The sequence below is a fragment of the Pristis pectinata genome, chromosome 37, assembly GCF_009764475.1.
Source record: "Pristis pectinata isolate sPriPec2 chromosome 37, sPriPec2.1.pri, whole genome shotgun sequence".
NCBI lineage: Eukaryota > Metazoa > Chordata > Chondrichthyes > Rhinopristiformes > Pristidae > Pristis > Pristis pectinata.
Genome location: NC_067440.1, coordinates 496,913 through 504,791, shown reverse-complemented (window position 1 = coordinate 504,791; position 7,879 = coordinate 496,913).

The following is a 7,879-nucleotide window of genomic DNA, read 5'->3' as shown; positions in this document are numbered from 1 at the left end:
AGGTTACGATTGACCAGAAATTGAGCTGCAGTATCCACAAGACCAGGTCAAAGGCTAGGAATTGCGCGACAAACAACTCACCTCCGAACACCGCCAAATCAGACCATCTCCAAGGCTCTTACCAGGGTTGGGGTGGCTACCACTCTCCATTGGCCTGGATGAGTGTAGTTTCAAAAACACTTCAGGAGATCGACACCCACACAAAACACAGAATCCGGCTTGATAGGCACCCTTCCACGACCATTCACTCACTCCACCAACGACACACAGTAGCGGCAGTTTGTTCCATTTAAAGGATGCACTGCAGCAACTTGCCAAGACTACTTTACAAAGCACCTTCTACGCTCATGATCTCTATCAGCTAGAAGAACAAGGGCAGCAAAATCATGGGAGAACAACTCTCTGGAAGTTGCCCTCCAAGGCACACGGCATTCCAACTTGGAAATAAGTCGTCGTTCCTTTACCGTCACTTGATCAAAATTCTGGAACTCCAGCGGAGACGCTTACAGGGAAAGATCCCAGGTTGGGAATATTTAAATTGGATGGGTCATCGCTCCTGGTCCTGATTCAAAGCCGGCAGTAGGGCTCAGGCGCGGCCCACTCCAGCTCTGCTTCTGAGCGCCAATCTGCCAGTCCGTGGCAATAGGTTTCAAGCTACTGGCAGTGGCGAGCTCCCGGGATATGGCAGTACACGGTAGCCACAGTCTGATCTCCTTTACTTCAGGGAAGCATGAGAAATTATCAGATGTCTTCCTAAAGTGCAAATACGAACAATAGCTGACCATTATCTATTATACTTGTTCCCCAGCAGACTCCAGTTGATATGTTCAGGGTGCCTTCCATGAATTCAGTATGATGAGATCCAATCCCAATACCGTTTTCCGCATTTCCTTTTATTGTGTGCTTTTTAATACTGGATTCCAGTTTGTTTCCCCACACTCCTGATGTTAGACCAACTGTTTGTGTAACTCTGTCTCTTCCCTTCTTTCATTTTCGAAATATTGTTGTCACATTTGTCAAGCTCTGCTCTGCAGGAACTGTTCGAGAGGCTAAATAATTTCGGAAAATCACCAACAATGGCACCATTGTTTTCAACGTGATTTACGCTGGTATAACTCAGAAGGTGACTATAGTTGAAATAAATGTAGCCTTTGAAAGAGTGTGACAACAACAAGTGTTGATGAAACGGAAGTTATCGGGAACTCAAAGGAAGACACTGTAAGGGTTGGATTCATCTCCCGCTCAATGCAAAACTGTTGCAGTTGTCAGCGGTGAATCATCCCAGCCCCAGGACATCACTGCAGGATTTGACTCCAAGGTCCAACGGCATTCGGTTTCTTCAGCAACGACTTTTCTTCAATCACAAGTGGGGATGTTCTCTGACGATTTAGTGATCTTCCAAATCTCCCGAAATGAAAACACACGCATGCGTGAACCTAGACATCCGGGAGTATGCTGACCATTCATAAGTAATCTACTTGCAACGTAACATCCAGGCAATGACCATCCCCAACAAGAGAGGGTCCAACCCTCTCTTTACAATCATTGAATCCCCGAACATCAAAACTCCGGTTGTTACCATTGACCAGAACCTAAACTGGACCTGCGACAGAAGCACGGTGAATGCTCTGGGGCATTATCAGACATTTAGCTTCTTATTGTGCTTGGAGAAAACACAATTGTCGGTGGTGTGGTGGATAGTGCGGAGTACCGTCGAAGATTGTATTGGGATATCGATAGGATGCAGAGCTGGGCTGAGAAGTGGTAGATGGAGTTCAATCCGGAGAAGTCTGAGATGGTACACTTTGGAAGGACAAACTCCAAGGCGTAGTACAAAGTTAATGGCAGGATTCTGGGTAGTGTGGAGGAGCAGAGTGATCTGGGGGTTCATATCCTCAGATCATTGAAAGTTGCCTCACAGGTGGATAGGGTAGTTACGAAAGCTTGGGATGTTACCTTTCATAAATCGTGGGATGGAGTTTAGGAGCCGCGAGGTAATGATGGAGCTCTACAAATCTCTGGATATACCACACTTGGAGTACTGTGTCCAGTTCTGGTCACGTCATGGTAGGAAGTGTGCAGAAGCGTTGGAGAGGGTGCAGAGGAGAATTACCAGGAAGCTGCCTGGTTTGGAGAGTATGGATTATGAGGAGATACTGAGGTGTTTATTCTTTGGAGTGAAGGAGGATGAGGGGAGACATTACAAAGGTATACAAAATATTAAGAGGAATAGATAGACAGCCAACGCCTCTTTCCCAGGGCAACAATGTTCAACACAAGAGCGCATGGCTTTAAAGTCATGGGTGGAAGTTCAAAGGAGATATCAGAGGGAGGATTTTTACCCAGCGAGTGATTGGGGATGGAATGCACTGCCTGGGGTGGTGGCGGAGGCAGGTACATTTGTCAAATTCATGAGATTGTTAGATAAGCATATGTAAAATTTAAAATAGGGGATATGTGGGGGGAAGGGGTAAAATAGTCTTCGGCGAGGTTTAAAGGTCGGCACAATGTTGTGGGTTGAAGGGCCTGTATTATGCTGTATTGTTCCATGGTTCTATGGTCCCATGGATATTGTCTGGGAGTGGGGCTTAATTTTGCGGTGAACTGAGTATTACTGGAAAGGTAGGGTTTCATATACTCATATGTGATGTGAGTTATTGAACATACTATCTGTAGCTCATCAGCTGTTGCATGTGTCGACTCTCGGCTGAATAATTACTGGGCGTTATGTAAATGCAATCTGTTGGAGAATGGTGACATCAAGTGGACTGAACCGGAACTGCAACGGAGTACATTTCAACTGAAGCAATACTCAAGATGCTGGAGGAACTCGGCGAGTCAGGCAGCATCTATGGAAGGAACTGAACATACGACGCCTTGGGACGAGACTCTTCATCTCGACCGGAAACGTCGATAGTCCATTTCCCTGCACAAATGCTGCCTGACCCGCTGAGATCTCCCAGAATCTTGTGTGTTTCTTCACATTTCTAGCATCTGCAGTCTGTCTTGCTTTTCCATTTGAACTGAGTGCATCGAAAATTTTAAACAATGTGACTCACCGCCTCTGCATTGTTGGGGTTTTGTCTATAATCAGAAATTCATACACAATTGAAAAAAAATCGAGGTTCACGATGAGTGCAAGAGATACTACATCACCATTGATGAAAGTGGACCATGAATAGAATTCCCATCCCTCCCGGTTACCCAGAAAATCGGTGAAGAGTTCAGTGCATTTTTCAGCTCTCACTCTCTCTCTATTCCATATTTCTACAGCAAAGATGACACAGCCCAAAATGTCCAGATGATTTATTCACACTATGTGATGTCAGGCTATTCACCGCCCGCTCTCTGTCTATTCGAACCCTCCAGAATATCGCCGCTCACTCCCCCTCCATCCCGATTTACACTATCCTCTCGTCTGCATTGACCGATGTTATGTCTTCGTTCAAAGTCTCAGTCACGCTCTCTGTTCCACAGGACGGTTGTCATTTTAACACTGACCGGCCCCAGTTTTCGACCAATCTTTATATTTCTGTTTGTGGAGTCAAATCAGCAAAACGCTGAGAGGAAAAGATGGACCTTTCCGCTGTGTGATGGGTTCCCGATGTCGAGCAGGGCTGCCTTCAGACAGCTCATTCCGACATTCACAACTTACACTGGATTAGGTGGTGCCTTTGCAGAATTGGCCGTTTTCTCCGGTAATACTTCAAATGAATATAGGTCTGGCTGTGACATGGGGAGAATTGCTGAATCTGTGGAACATTATATCCATAAAGAACTCGTCACAATGCACCGTGACCAGATGGTCGACACAAAGATCCAGCCTGGGGAATAGAACAGGGATACGTTAAGTATAAGGCTGACTTGTGAGGAATATCTGTGTCGGATCATCACCTGCACAATGTCCACTGTGAGTTGCAACTGCCAGATAACAGTTTTGTTCCAACTTGGAATATTCCGGATCTCGAGACCTCATGTTGGATTCAATAATGCTGAATAACTGGTCATCCCACTGGGTATCGGAAACGACCTGGCTTGCACAAGGGTCTTCAAGCTGAAATGTTGTATCTGTTTCTCTTTTCACAGGTTCTATCCGGTCTGTTGTGTATTCCCAGTATTTAAAATCTTCATTGTGAATGTAATGTAATTGGCAGAAGGATGAAATGACCAATGGGGAAAAGGTCACCAAGAGAGTTTTTGAAGTCTGGAGTTGAATGTCTGAGCCGCTCACTTGAAAACTGTTTGGATGACAGAGATCCAGTGTTGGAAGGTGGTATTAGACCTTGACCCCGTGGTATTTTCCGCTTTCGTCCCACAGGCCAAAGACACGCAGGTCGGTGCGTAAATTGGCCGCTGTAAAATGCTCCTTGGGTGTCAGGAGGCAAGAGGTGATGGTAGATGGAGGAGTAAAAAAGGGCCAGGGTCAGAAGCAAGTCCAGGACATTCATATCCTTCGGAGACTGAATCCAAGTTCACGATTAGAATGTGAAGCTCGCTCTTGCATGAAGAGCAGCCCACAGCTGGTCCCGGATTCCGGAAGCAGCTCTCGCTGATTCCTGGGACCAGTGGAGTTTCTTCATTGCGGCTGGGTGTGAATGTTTCACCGGAAATGCAATTACACTTGAGGAGGGTGGTTCACTCACTGTGTCCTGCCCTGAGTCTGGGGGAGGAGCACTCAGCAGAATTGGAGTTACACCTGATTCCAGAACTGTGTCCTGTGGAATACAGCACATTCGTCTGGGACAGTCCTGGCGGATTATGTTGCACCGCCTTCGGGTGTTCAGTACTCCCACCCAACCTGTACGCACGACAAGACTTCCTTGCGCTGCTGATATGAGGGTCCCTGTCCCCACGGTCCCTGGAAGCAGCAGCTTCTGCCCATTCGTCGTGCACTGGATCACAATCTGCCTCAAGTTCGCCCGCTCGCTTTTATAAGCAGAGGACCAGAGGATCAAACCGAAAGGTCAGCACTCTGTGACATTCTCCCTTTTGATCAATTACGAGGAATGTGTTTTCATATCGTTGAGGTTGAAATGTGAATAAACGTTTTAATTGAAACTTCCTTCTTTGAGTTTGTGAATGTTCACTGTTTTCGTTTGGATTATTGCGACACGTTGATTTTAATATCGTTCAGATTCCATCCTCCGCAGTTCCCGGTCCATAATTAAATCCCTGGGCAGTGATCTTAAAGGACTGAAGATCCGGTGTTAACCACCACGTTCTCGGGTCCCTCTGCAAGACGAGCAATCGCTCCCGACACATCCTGACAATGAATACAGTATTAATGTATCTCGGGTAAACCAACCCGAGAGCCGAATCATCGTCTCGTGTTCCCGCAGCCGCATTAAGTAAGCTGGGAGACTTACCTCACAAAGACAGACAGGTTCTCTCGTTGCTGGTTCGGGTCTGGGCTGGGGCCCGTGGTAAAGTGATGACGTGTTGTGACGTTGCAGATGTACAGGAAATCTTCTGCATGTGAGCGACGTCAAACTAAGTCAGGAAGTTTGTCAGGAATAAATCCAGTTGGGAATTCTGGAGTTACTGATTTTCCGAAGTAAAGGTGAAAACATGGATTGGACCTACAGAATCAATAGATGCCGGTGGGGTTTTGATGTAGTTCAGGAGTGGGGGTTGCAGGCTGTGGAGATGAAGAAAGCCACGGACGAATAATCCGACAGGTTGGGGGGAGTCTGTTGTGAAGCACCGCCTTTGGTTCTGACCACCCCTTTCTGGGCTGTAAATTCCGCATCAACCGTGATTGTCTCTCACCTTGAGCTCGGGGACTGCGTGGTGAAGCTGGTACAGTGGGCGCCTGGACTGTAGCCTGTTCCTGTATTCCATTACCCCTCCTCGCGATTCCCCAATAACAATTCCTTACAGACTGCGACCTGTTCCATCGGATTTCAGGCGCAGGTTTGGCTGCTTGTTGTGCGGAACAAACCTGAATGCATTTGCGATGTTCAAGTCCATGTAAGTACCAACAAGTGAATTGTTTGTCGCAACTTTCTGGAAAAAAGTAAGTCAAGTGGCTTCGTTACCAATGTTATTTCGGTTGAAATGCCCGTTGGTTCCATGCTCCGCTCACGTTTGTCCAGGTGTTTTTTTTTTCACTTTTAATCCAATGCAGTTTATGTTAACGCGCTGATTTTAGGTTAATGTTCCCATAAGCTGCAGTCATTTTTTGTGATCTTTTTTAAAATAGAGTAAAATTTGGATTGCTGAAAGGGAAAATGCCAACATATTTGAATCTTCAAATGCCGCCTTGCATCAGACATTCAAGTCTTGCAGAAGGATTCCCACACGCCAAACAGTTCTTCTCTCCTGTCTACACGCAGAGGGACAGTGGTTGGACACTTTGAGAAGAAAGTCAGTGAGTGATGGAGAACCGAAAAAACCGAATCCCTGAACAGAATTGTTGCATTTGGATTAATACATGTCAATGAAAAACAAGCCAGAGAGTGTAAGTATTTGAGATCAGAATTACCGGAGAGTGGAAGAGAAGGGCGGATCCAAGACAGGGCTTAGATGCGCCAAGGATCCGTTTCCAGACCGAACGCATTGCGACGTGGAAGTAGGAAGAGTGAAATTGTGTCCATACAGAGCAAGACCCTCTCTTCCGCCTCAGTAATGTCCGAGTGTTCTGTACAGAGACATCGTTCTGTTTGTGGTGACGCGTCCGTCCAATAACCGGCCCGGAGCCAAAGCAGCGATTTGACAGGATGATGAATATTTCCATGTTGTTGCTTCATCGATCGCTGGAAACCAGTTCCAGGATCAAAAGGATGACGATGACTGGGTGCTAATTTCGGTCCTGGCTCCCGACTAACCACGTCTTTAGTGCAAATTTAGACAATTTACATGGGTTGTTCGTTTCGGAAATATTTAGTATTACCTCCAATCGAGCCTACTCGGGGGTGCCTTGGTAGCACGCCAGACCATAACTTCACCGAGCTTCTTGATAAATCACGATTAGTTCAAATAACTCAAACGTTCACTGTTTTTCTTCCTCGCCCCCAGAAAATTAATAGCAACATGTTCTGCTTGTAAATGTTGTAAATCTAATAAACATAAAAGCAAATTCAACAGAAATTTCTTTATCTACAGCATGGTTAAAATCTGGTTTAATGGAAGTAAATTGAAACACACGGTATGTAAAGTATTAAGGAAAAACGATATACAAGCGTGAACAACGGCAGGAAGTAGTTAATGAATGAATCATAGCATCGGGGATAGGTCATGTGGATACTTCAAACCAAAGTTTCGGCCGACTTTCCCTTTCTCCTTGCGATGTGATTGAGAAACTGAACGGATCGAAAAAAAAATTGACGTCATAATGCTCCTGGTGAGCACTGCGTGTTACGTGATGGAGACATCCCTGATGTTCAGACATGTATATCAGACACTGAAACACAGCATATGTTTTGGTACAGGGCGGGGTTTTGTTTTGCCCTTCTTTTTGGTTTCCTTAAACATCATTGTGTGTAGGTCGGAGTGTTTCCTTACGGTCAACCATTTCTACAAAGATTGGAACTTCTACATAATTGGGTTCACATTCTTAGTTCACAGTTACATTTCTTCATCGGTCACAGTAGACTTTAATCTGATGTTATTTGCGTTAATAATCATGTGGTGTGCACAGATTACATTGCTGCTGCTAATCTGCTGAATCCGTTTCTATATTAAATCCAATAAATTACGGGGTGAGAGCTGGAACCAGCAGTCGACGAAGCCGTAATACAAAATTAATATGTTCTAATATGTATTTTAACTTTCAACGAAAGGATAATCCTGTTTGCATTTTATTTCCAGAGCTTCGCATTTAATGTAAACAGATATTTCACTCCATTGTTCAGCTCCTCCCTAAATCTCCTCTGTGTAA